The sequence below is a fragment of the Monodelphis domestica genome, chromosome 1 (genome assembly GCF_027887165.1).
Source record: "Monodelphis domestica isolate mMonDom1 chromosome 1, mMonDom1.pri, whole genome shotgun sequence".
In the NCBI taxonomy this organism is placed as follows: Eukaryota; Metazoa; Chordata; class Mammalia; order Didelphimorphia; family Didelphidae; genus Monodelphis; species Monodelphis domestica.
This window is the reverse complement of record NC_077227.1, coordinates 295,869,332-295,881,981: the sequence shown is the minus strand read 5'-3', so window position 1 is coordinate 295,881,981 and position 12,650 is coordinate 295,869,332. Positions and strand designations below refer to the sequence as shown.

Sequence of the window (12,650 nt, the reverse complement as noted above, 5' to 3'; positions counted from 1 at the left end):
AGAGGACTGCTCATCTACCTTTAATTTCCATCTTTATCTGAAAAGCATTGGTGCTCTTTTGGTTGTATTTTATCTGTTCTTTTGTAACTTTGCTTTGACTTGGCATTAGAAAATGGATGCTTTTTATAAAATTTGTAGCATGATCATTAAACCATATATATAATAAAATAAAACTAACCCATGTTAAAATAAATCAACTTTTACTTATGACTCCAGTTATAGCATGTACGGCAACCACACCCTAATAAAACTATATTAGGTCTGGGTAAACATGGCGGCAGTCCATTCGCAGGACTCTTCCTCTCCTCAGCACCCACTGATATAGACTACCTCAAAAGACCACAAAAAACAAATTCATATAAACGAAAGGACTCTACAGTAGGGCACAGCATTGAAGGCACATGGGATTTTGGCATTTCCAAACTATATGGGGGTGAAAAAGATCCCACCAAAATGTGAGCTGATCAACCCTCCCCCACCCCAACTGTCAAGCCAGAGTCAGAGCCAGCATGAGCCAGAATCAGTGAGTGAGTGAGGGGCACTCCTAGGTCCTTGGGAGCTGACTAGACCTACCCCTGAGAGCAGCTAGACCTGAAACCCCAGCAGGCTGAAAAGCACAGACCATGGGTGCTCGCAGGAAGATAGCATTTCCTTTAAGAGAGGGGCAGCAAACAGCAGAACCTGGGAAGATTTGAGAGCTTGCCTTGGGCAAAATCCTTGCTCCTTAACTCCATACATAGAGAGCCTGCCCATATCACTCATATTTCTGACTAAAAAGGGAAGTAAAAACCTCCACAGTGATGGAAAATAGTGCCCAGGAACAACAACTTCCCTCCAAGAAAAACAAGAAGGAGTTGACCCTTGAAAATTTTTGCAGAGGAAAAACTCAGGCTACAGAGGAAATAGAAGAGGAAGTTCAAATAAATGCACTAAAACCTTACCCCCCAAAATGGAAATTGTCCACAAGCACTTGAAGAATTTAAACTGGAGCTCATCAAAAAGATGGAAGCTTTCTGGCAAGAAAAGTGGGAAATAGTTCAAATAGAAAATAACAGTTTAAAGGACAGGAAGTCCTAACTGGAGAAACATCTGGAAGCCATGAAAAGCAGGACAGACCAAACTGAAAAGGAAAACCAAACTTTAAAGACCAGAATTAGGCAACTGGAAGACAATGATCTTGCAAAACAGCAAGAATTAATAAAGCAAAGTCAAAGGACTGACAAAATAGAAGAAAACATAAAATATCACACTGAGAAGATGACAGATCAGGAAAATAGAACAAGGAGAGAAAATTTGAGAATCATTGGTCTACCTGAAAAGCCAGAAATAAATAGAAATCTTGCCATCATACTACAAGAAATCATCCAAGAAAACTGCCCTGCTGTTCTTGAACAAGGGGGGAAAATAAACATTGAAAGAGTTCATAGAACACCCTCTACACTAAATCCTCAAAAGACAACTACCAGGAATGTAATTGCCAAATTCAAGAGGTTTCAAGCTAAGGAGGAAATTCTACAAGAAGTCAAAAAGAGACAATTCAGATACCAAGGAGCACCAATCAGAATCACACAAGACCTGGCAGCTTCCACACTAAAGAACCTCAAGGCTTGGAATATGATATTCAGAAAGGCAAGAGAATAGGGTCTTCAAACAAGGATCACTTATCCATCAAAACTGACTATATACTTCCAGGGAAAGCATGGGCATTCAACAAAAGAGAACATTTCCAAGTATTTGTAAAGAAAAGACTAAGTGGAAAGTTTGATATCCAAACAAAAAGATCAAGAGAAACATGAAAAGGTAAATAAGAAAGAGAAGGAAAGGGGGGGAATGTTTTTTTAATTCAAACTTTCTTCTTTAAGGGCTACAATAAGATCAAATTATTTATATTAATATATGGGGGAAATGTTATTTGTAACTCTCAAAAATATATTCACTATTATAGTAATTAGAAGAGTCATTCATAGGAAGAGATTAGGGTAATGAGTGCTATAAGATGATATGCAAAAAATAGAAAAAGGAAAGATGGGAATCAAACATGGCACCAAGAGATACTTGAAGAAATAAAATAAATAGGACAATCTTTATCATAAAAAGATATGCATGGGAAGGGGAGGTGAAGAATACTCTTATAAGAAGGAGAAGAAGAAGAGTGCTAATAGGTAATACTTAGACCTTACTCTCAGTGAAATCAGTTCTGAGAGGGAAGACCATCTAGATCCATTGGGGTCTTGAATTCTATCTTATCCTACAGGTAAAGTGAGAAGGGAAAACTAAGGGAGGTAGCAGGGAAGTAGTACAAGAAGGGAGGGAAAGAGAGGGGGGAGGGTATTTAACATACCCTAAAAAAATAAGAAGGGAACAAAAAGGGAGGGGCCAGAAAGGGAAGCACATTAAGGTAGGGGATTAGGGGGATTGATTAAAAGTAAACCACTAGTTTAAAAGGATATAGCAAAAGAAGAAAGAACAGAACTAGGAGAGGATATCAAAATGCTAGGGAATACACAAGTGACCATCATAACTTTGAACGTGAATGGGATGAACTCATCCATAAAATGAAAACAAAGAGGAGGGTGGATTAGAATCCAAAATCCTACCATATGCTGTCTACAAGAAACACACCTGAGGTGGGTAGACACTCACAAAGTTAGAATTAAAGGTTGGAGCAAAACCTATTGGGCCTCAACTGATAGAAAGAAGACAGGAGTTGCAATCATGATATCTGACAAAGCCAAAGTAAAAATACATCTGATTAAAAAGAATGGGAAAGGTAAATATATCCTGATAAAAGGCAGTGGAGACAATGAGGAAATATTAGTAATCAAAATGTATTCACTGAATTGTATAGCATCCAAATTTCTAAAGGAGAAACTAGTGGAATTGAAGGAGGAAATAGATAGTAAAACTATGCTTGTGGGAGACCTGAACCTATCATTATCAAATTTAGATAAATCAAACCAAAATATAAATAAGAAAGAAGTAAGAGGTGTGAATTAAATCTTAGAAATATCAGAGTTAATGGATATATGGAGAAAAATAAATAGGGACAAAAAGGAATAGACCGCATTTTCAGTAGCACATGGTACATTCACAAAGATTGGCCAGGTACTAGGTCATAAAAATATGGCAAACAAATGCAGAAAAGCAGAAATAATAAATGCAACCTTTTCAGATCATAACACAATAAAAATAATGATCAGTAAGGGTACATGTAGAACCAAATAAAAAATTAATTGGAAATTAAATAATATGATTCTCCAAAATCAGTTAGAAAAGAAATCATAGAAACAATTAATAATTTCATTGAAGAAAATGATACTGATGAGACATCCTTTCAAAATCTATGGGATGCAGTCAAAGCAGTACTCAGGGGGAAATTTATATCCTTGAGGTCATACATTACCAAATTAGGGAGGGCAGAGGTCAATGAAATGAACATGCAAATAAAAAATCTAGAAAGCGAACAAATTAAAAATCCCCAGAAGAAAACTAAATTAGAGATCCTAAAAATTAAGGGAGAAATTAATAAAATCAAAAGTGAAAGAACTATTGAACAGATACATAAGACTAGAAGCTAGTATTTTGAAAAAGCAAACAAAATTGACAAAGTACAGGTCAATTTAATAAAAAAAAAGGAAAGAAGAAAACCAAATTAACAGTATCTTAGATGAAAAGGGAGAGCTGACCTCCAATGAAGAAGAAATCAAGGCAATCATTAAAAACCATTTTGTCCAATTATGTGGCAATAAATATGCCAATCTAGGTGATATGGATGAATATTTACAAAAATATAAATTGCCTAGACTAATAGAAGATGAAATATTATTCTTAAATTATCCCATATCAGAAAAAGAAATTGAACAAGCCATCAAAGAACTCCCTAAGAAAAAATTCCCAGGGCCTGATGGATTCACAAGTGAATTCTATCAAACATTCAAAGAACAACTAATCCCAATACTATACAAACTATTTGACATAATAAGCAAAGAGGGAGTTCTACCAAATTCCTTTTATGATACAAATATTGTACTGATTCCAAAGCCAGACAGGTCAAAAACAGAGATAGAAAACTATAGACCAATTTCCTTAATAAACATAGAAGGAAAAAATCTTAAATGGGATACTAGAAAAAAGACTCCAGCAAGTCATGATGAGGGTTACATAATAAAAAATACTTAGGATCTCTCTGCCAAGACAAACATAAGAACTATATGAATACAACTACAAAACACTTTCCACACAATTAAAACTAGATCTAAACAATTGGAAAAACATTAACTGCTCATGGGTAGGATGAGCTAACATAATAAAATGACCATCCTACCCAAACTTATTTACTTATTTAGTGCCATACCCGTTGAACTATTAAAAAACTTTTTTTACTGAATTATAAAAGAACCATAACAATGTTCATTTGGAAGAACAAAAGATCAAAGATATCCAGGGAAATAATGAAAAAATGTGAAGGAATGTGGCCTTGCAGTACCAGATCTCAAACTATACTATAAAGCAGTGGTCAGCAAAACAATCCTGGCTAAGAGACAGAAAGGAGGATCAGTGGAATAGTCTTGGGTTAAGTGACTTCAGCAAGACAGTCTATGATAAGCCCAAAGATCCCAGCTTATGGGACCAAAATCCAACATTTGATAAAATCTGCTGGGAAAATTGGAAGACAGTGTGGGAGAGATTAGGTTTGGATCAACACCTCACACCCTACACCAAGATAAACTCAGAATGGGTGAATGACTTGACCATAAAAAAGGATACTATAAGTAAATTATGTGAACACAGAATAGTATACATGTCAGACCTTTGGGAAAGGAAAGATTTTAAAACCAAGCAAGACTTAGAAACTGAGTCACAAAATATAAAATAAATAATTTTGATAACATCAAATTAAAAAAGATTTTGTACAAACAAAACTGATGTAACCAAAATTAGAAGGGAAGTAGCAAATTGGGAAATAATCTTCATAAAAAAATATTCTGACAAATGTCTAATTACTCAAATTTACAAAGAGCTAAATCAATTATACAAAAAATCAAGTCATTCTCCAATTGATAAATTGGTAAGGGACATGAACAGGCAGTTTTCAGACAAAGAAATCAAAACTATTAATAAGCACATGAAAAATTGTTTTAAATCTCTTATAATCAGAGAGATGCAAAACAACTCTGAGTTATCACCTCACACCTAGAAGATTGGCTAACATGACAGCAAAGGAAAGTAATGAATGCTGGAGGGGCTGTGGCAAAGTAGGGACATTAATGCATTGGTGGCAGAGTTGTGAATTGATCCAACCATTCTGGAGGGCAATTTGGAACTATGTCCAAAGGACGTTAAAAGACTGTCTGCCCTTTGATCCAGCCATAGCACTGCTGGGTTTGTACCTCCAAAGAGATAATAAGGAAAAAGACATGTATAAGAATATTCATAGCTGCACTCTTTGTGGTGGCAAAAAATTGGAACAGGAGGGGATGCCCTTCAGTTGGGGAATCGCTGAACAAATTGTGGTATATGTTGGTGATGGAATACTATTGTGGTCAAAGGAATAATAACGTGGAGGAATTCCATGGGGACTGGAACAATGTCCAGGAAGTCATGCAGAGTGAAAGGAGTACAACCAGGAGAACATTGTACACAGAGACTGATACCCTGTGGTACAATCAAATGTAATGGACTTCTTCATTAGTGGCAATGCAGTGATCCTGGACATCCCAGAGGGATCTATGAGAAAGAACACTATCCACATTCAGAGGAAAAACTGTGGGAATAGAAATACCAAAGAAAAACAATTGTTTGATCACATGGGTTGAGGGGGATATGATTAGTGATATAGACCCTAAATAAATATCCTAGTGCAAACATCAACAACAGGGAAATAGGTTCTGATCATGGTCACATATAATACCCAGTGGAATTGCGTGTCAGCTATGGGAAGAGTAGGTGGAGGGGAGGGAGGAATAGAATATGATTTTTGTAACCAAGAAATAATGTTTGAAATTGACAAATTGAAAAAGAAAACTATATTGGTAATGGACTAAATGATCTAAATTGTATTTGTGGTAACCAACAGCTTTCAAACTTATCTGTGAGTGAGAAGGATGTCTATCCCAAGCATGTGAAGACTTTCCTCAGTGGAATGGGTAGATGAGAGAAGTTTATTCCTAATGCCATGAAGGCAACTGAAGCAAGAATACTGTGGAATACTTAGAACCTAGTCAGATATTGAAGACACCAAGGTTATCCACTGCATCTATCACAAGTCATCTTGCCTTTTGTTTTGCTGACTTTGATGGATCTGGAAAAGAGAATGAGACTTTGTGCAACTCTGCTTCATTTAAATCCAATTAACTGGCAACTCAAGACATCACCCCATGTTATAATCAGTCATTTTCAAAAATAACAGATAGACAGCAACAACATAGCATGGACTCAAGTTCCTTCATCGTATGGACAATGTCCCAAATAATAGGTTGTGGTATCCTTTAAAAATTAAATCATTGTGCCTCTGATTAAATACAAAACTCCAGATGAGATCTGACAAAGATAGAGTACAGTTCAATTGTCACTTCTCTGTTCCTGGAAGTTGGGCCCCCATGTACCCATGACCACATTTACTTTTTTGGTTGCAATATCAAAGTGCTGGCTCATATTGAGCTTACAGTGACCAAAAAAACCTTAGATTTTATTCAAAACTATTGTCTGTGCCTCCCTCATCTTATATTTGTGAAGCTTCCATCTTTGATATTCAAATGTAAGATTTTACATTTATCATTATTTAATATAATTTCATTAAATTTAGCTCAATGCTTTTAGACTGCCTAGATATTTTTGGTATCCAAATTCTGAAATTCACTGTCGGTTATCCTTTATAGTTTTGTGGCTTAGTGGATTGAGAGCCAGACTCATAGATGGGAGGTCCAGGGTTCAAATTTGTCCTCAGATACTTCTTAGCTGTGTGACCCTGGGCAAGTCACTTTATACCCATTGCTTAGCCCTTATCACTCTTCTGCCTTAGAACCAATATGTAGTATTGATTCTAAGATGGAAGGTAAGGGTTCTTGAAAGAAAGAAATAAATGAATGAATGAATGTATGTATGAATAAATAAATGAAACCAAATATGATGAATTTACATTCCATTTAGGTTTTTATCCATGTCATTGATAAAAATGTTAAACTGAGTAAGGCCAAGCGCAGAGCCCCAGGGTACTCTATGAGGAACCTGACTATTGATATTGTAACAATTAACAACTACTCTTTGAATACAGCCATCTAACAAGATTTGAATTCATATAATTGTATCATTTATCTAACTCACATTTTCCCATTGTCTACAAAAAAATAGTATGACAACAATATAAATTTTTTTGCAAAAAATCTAAATAAAATGTTTCTGTAGCATTTCTTTCATATGTTAATTTACTATTCCCATAAAAAAAGAGATTTGGTTAATTTGGCAAAGAGTTTTTGATGGAGACATTAAATGTTTAATATCTGCTTCCTTTACTATGTATTCTCTTTGGCGATCTATTTTTATAATTTACAAAATCGAGTTCTCCAACTTAGTGTTTTCCGATTTCATTGTTTTCTTTTCTGAAAAGTGGAACAATGTTTGCTTTTGTGCAATATTGTCACATCTCTCATATTTTCCACAATCTTTATACTATCCCTGAGAGTGGCTGAGCCCTTCCAAAATTTGAAGACATTTTGGACCTAAGGATGTGGGATAGAGCAGTTGGGGTGGGTGTGGGTTTCTTTCTCGTTACTAATATTCTCCCTATGATTTCAGGTGTAAAGATCATTCTTTGTAGAGAAGACAAAAATAAATACTGAACATATTTGTCTTCCCCCTATTGTCATTCATAATAATTCCCAGCAAATATTTCATCTCCTTTTCCCTCAATATAGCTAATAAAAATAAATAACATTGTCCCTCTGCCCTTTTTAAACTTCATTATTTCCTCATACTATTTTTATAAGACTGTGTCACACTCAGTAATCCTGTGCTACTGGGTCTTACATTTATATTCTATTAATTTTCTTTTTAAAATATAAATTTGTTGTTAGGTTTCTTATGCATTCACATTTAAACAAATTTCATTTTCCTCCTCACTAGAATTTTTTTTGTCTTCTGAATTCCATTCTTGTATGTTTTCCTTGTCCCCTAAGCAGTCTTTCCATGAAGCATTTTAGTTCATCTATCTTTCCTATCTATTTTTCCTCTCTCCTCTAAAATCTGCTTTTCCTAAATCTAAGATACATGACACAATATGCTGAGATTATTTTTCTGTCACAATATCTAGGATAGAGTGAATACTTCCCTTAATGTTCCTGTAGTTTCCATTTGAGCAATTTTTTCTTGCCTTTTACTAAGAATTTAACCCAGAATAGAATTTCTTTTTATTGATTCTTCCACATTTCAATGATTGAAATGATCACTGAAGTATGTCAAGAAACTATCAACTACTCTGCTTTTAACATAGAAGGGAGTCTAGAAAATATCTATATGACTGATATCCCCTTTTTCTACTGTAGCATGCCTCTGTGACCGGTATGAGATCTGATTTTCAAATCTTCTTTTCAATTTTCTCTTTCTTACTTTGGAATATTTAAACCAACTTTTAAAAAAAATGTTACAAGATGTAACAAAATGAATTGCTTAATTCCTATAATGCAATCTCAGATGACTAATAATGTATTAATAAGTGTAAGCATTGCATCTTAATATATGATTCTTAAAAGTTAACAGTTTGAGTTTGTTGATTTAGGAGAGATGAAGAAAGAGTCAACAGTTGCGAAAGAACCCACCTCTTTACCAAATGGAAGATAAGGAGGAGGGAATTTCTTCATCTTCCTTTTCTCGGCCATAACATTAAACAAACAACCCCAAAAAGAAATGTTTCATCTAGATTTTAGAGAGTAACAAAGCTACAACTTTAAGGAGAATTTCTCCCAACCAGAGAAAATAAAATCATATATAGACTCAAAAGAAAACTAACTCCAGTAATTGAGTTGAGCTGCAGAAGGGACTCAGATTGTAGACAAAATTAGTCATAGAGCTTTCAGTGCTAGAGTTATATATTTCCTTAAGCTTATGTCTTCCCTTCACATACACTTTGTTCTCACTGTAATCACTTTGTACCCATTCTTCTCAAACACACTGTGTATTTGTAAGAGAATGGAAACAAAGGTTTTGTTGTAGGGGATGTTTTGTGACTAATATATTTATTGTAACACTTGAGTAAATGTCTTTCCCATGAGCGTTTATTGATTGATAATGGAAAGCCATGGAAGTTCCTAAAACAGATACATAGGAGTTTAGATTCATGAGGTACCTTAGAATTGTAAAAGTGCTTGTCCTCTTGGAACCCATTTTGACTATAAATGGCAGGTTAAGAGAGTACCCAACAGAGGATGCTATACTTACTCAGTAAAATTTGGTCGACATAAGCTTTCAGAAGAATTATAAACCTGAAGCAATATATTAAGCTTGTTATAAAATATGAAAGAGTTAAAAATGGATTAGGAAAACACAACCTAACAATTAATGTTTACAAGAAATACACAAGAACAAAGAAAATTTTAGTGGCCATGATTTGGAGTGAAGCAATTTAAATAAATACCGTCAAGAGAGAAAAGCAGGGCAATTTGATGCTGTTTATCTGAAATTAGTTATCAAATCTGGTTGATGCTTTCTCCATAACATCTCTCACATCTGTCCTCTGTTCTCTACTCACAAAGCCTCTACCATAGTTCAGGTTCTGATTACCATTTGACTGAATTATTGCAATAGCCTTAAAGTTGGTCTCAGTGACTCTAGTCTCTCCCTTTCTCTTTCAAAGCTCAAAATGATTTTCTTATAATACAGATATAGCCATATCATTCTCCTCATTGCAAACAAAACAAAATATTAGCTCTCTATTGCCTCTAAAATAAAATAATTAAAAATTTCTAAATAAGGAATTTAAATCTCTAATGATTTTATTTTCTGTTGTAACCTTTAATATACTTTTCTAGTCAAATTGGAATACTAATTGCTTCCCTATACACAATATTCCAACTTAAGCTCATGCTATAATAGAACTAGGAGGTACCTCCATTATCATCTAATGCAAATTGTCCTTCTCTCATTTTAGAAGTGAGACCTATTAAATTTAAATGACTTGGCCAATGTCACACATCAGAGGTGAGATTTGAAGCAATGATCTCTGACTTTCTACTCATAACCAGTCTCTCATGTCTGGAATGTGCTTCATCTTTAACTCAATCCTCATAGAATTCCTACTCCCTTCAAAGCATATTTCAAGTGTGACCTTTTTTTTTTAAACCCTTACCTTCCACTTTGGAATCAATACTGTGTATTGGTTCAAAGGAAGAAGAGTAGTAAGGGCTAGGCCATGGGGATTAAGTGACTTGCCTAGGGTCATACAGCTGGGAGGTGTCTGAGGCCAGATTTGAACCTAGGACCTCCCATCTCTAGGCCTGGTTCTCAATCCACTGAGCTACCCAGCTGCCCCCAAGTAAGACCTTTTCTAATATTCCCAGTGATTAATGGTGCTGCCAGCTTAAAATTATTTTACTTTTCATGTACTTTTTATTTCTTTTGCTGCATATCTCTTCTTCCACCCCAACTTCCCAGACAGTTAACTCCTTAGAAGAAGAAATCTTTTCATTTTGACAGTGTATTCCCAGAGCCTAGCACTTAAAAAAAAATAAAGGTTTCTTTAAATGAATTGAAGGTAGATGTAAAATGCTCCACTGGGGGGGCCAGATCTGGGACCAGAGTTCTGCAGGTAAGGAATGAGGAAAATAATAAGAAGAAGAAGTAAGAAGGACCTCACCTGAACATAAGGGCAAGGGAAAAGATAAGAATCACAGCCATAGTCACAGTATGGGGTCAGAAGGGACCCATGCTGATGACAATGGTTTTAAGTTTGTTGCAAACTGGTAGATCTTTTAAAGGTAAAAACCACAGGAATTACAAATAATCATGAGAAAGTGTAACAAGAATGTAGATAGTGCAGCTGGTAGGATAATGGTTGGGGCAAGATAATGGTTCCAGGAATCATCCAGGGTTCAAGGAACAGTCAGCAATCTTGTTAGGGGAAACTAAAAGAAGGCGGAGGCGAGGGCACTTGTACCCGTTCTCAGAGCATGAGAATTCAACCTCTGAGGAGGGTTCTCAGATATTTATCTAAAATAGACCCAAAGTTATCAACCACTGACAGGTAGATAATGAAAAATATCACTATTAAATATATCAAATAGCATAGCAACATTATATTGAAATCTGAAATTTCCTTCTGTTTGATCAAATTGTAGGAAACTAACATTCCTCTTTCAAAGTTTCAGCAAGTGGAAACAAATTATAGATTTTAACAGTGTTGGGAAAACACAATTTGGTAGACACATGATTATTAATTGGAAATCTTAGAGAATATTTCATAATCACAGAATACCTTTACAAATATTGATCATGTTCTAGGGTGTAGAAAACATAGTTAAATGCAGAAAGGTGGAAATATTAAACATAACCTTCAGATATCAAATGAAACAAAATTATAATTGAAAAAGAAATATGAGCAAAATATATTCCGACCCAAAAGGAGCCAATTATACATATAATACAAATAAATATGTCAAAGAAGAATTCTATAAATACTAAAAATTATGTTAAAGAGAATGATAACATTGAACCAAAATTTACTGGAAGTAACTAGACCATTTTTAGAGGAATGTTAGCTCTGACAACTTATGTTTTGAAAAGAGGAAAAGATGCTAACAATACAGAAATAGGTCTTGCTCAATGACCTGTGGAATTGCTCATTGGCTATGGAAGGAGGAGAGGGAAAGAACATGATTCATGTAACTATGGAAAAATATTCTTAATTAATTAATTAAATAAATAAACTTTTAAAAAAATTTTAAAGAGGAAAAGATAAGATTAATGAAGTAAGAATGTAATTTTGAAAACTAATATATTGACAAGTTAAAAATCTTAAAACAAACACAGGATACCTTTCAACAAAGAAGAAATAGATAAAATAGAAATTAAAAAAAACAGTATGGAACTGATAAAAGTAGTTTGTCTGTTGGAAAGATCATTAAGACCATTGCATTATTAGTTATTTTGAGATAAAGGTACCAGCAAAGAAAAGTCAAACTACTAAGATGATTTTAAATTAGAAATCAGAATTTAAAATGGAGAGGACATTTTTAAAAACTATAAGAACCTACTATACCAAATTACTTGCCAAAAACATTGAGAACTTAAAACAAGATGGGTGTATAATTACAGAAATAGAAAATGTCCAATTTAACATATTATTAAATTAGAGGATGTAATAAAAATTTTTATGCTTAGATCCTAGATCCTTAGATGTCAAAAGTATTTTCCCCTGGCAAAACATTCTTACTAATGAATGCTATCAAAAACTTAAAAAAAAAATTAATCTTGTGCTGAACCAATATATTAAAGATTTATCATTCTCAGAGGTTGTATTTTAATACAAACCATCCCTTCCTATTACAACATAATCATTTCCCTATATGCACTATATGTAGATTATTATTCCCTATATGCAAGTTATTCTAAAGAGATACTACAAAACTTTCTAAAAGTTTCAGTGAAATAATAATTTCACA

The 12,650-nt window shown here is 34.3% G+C and overlaps 1 protein-coding gene across 1 annotated transcript in view; it reads left to right on the top strand.

Annotated features, from left to right (window-relative positions):
• The window catches only part of TRIM9 (tripartite motif containing 9), a 240,804-nt gene that overhangs the window by 144,257 nt on the left and 83,897 nt on the right, over positions 1-12,650 (top strand). The window lies entirely within an intron of this gene.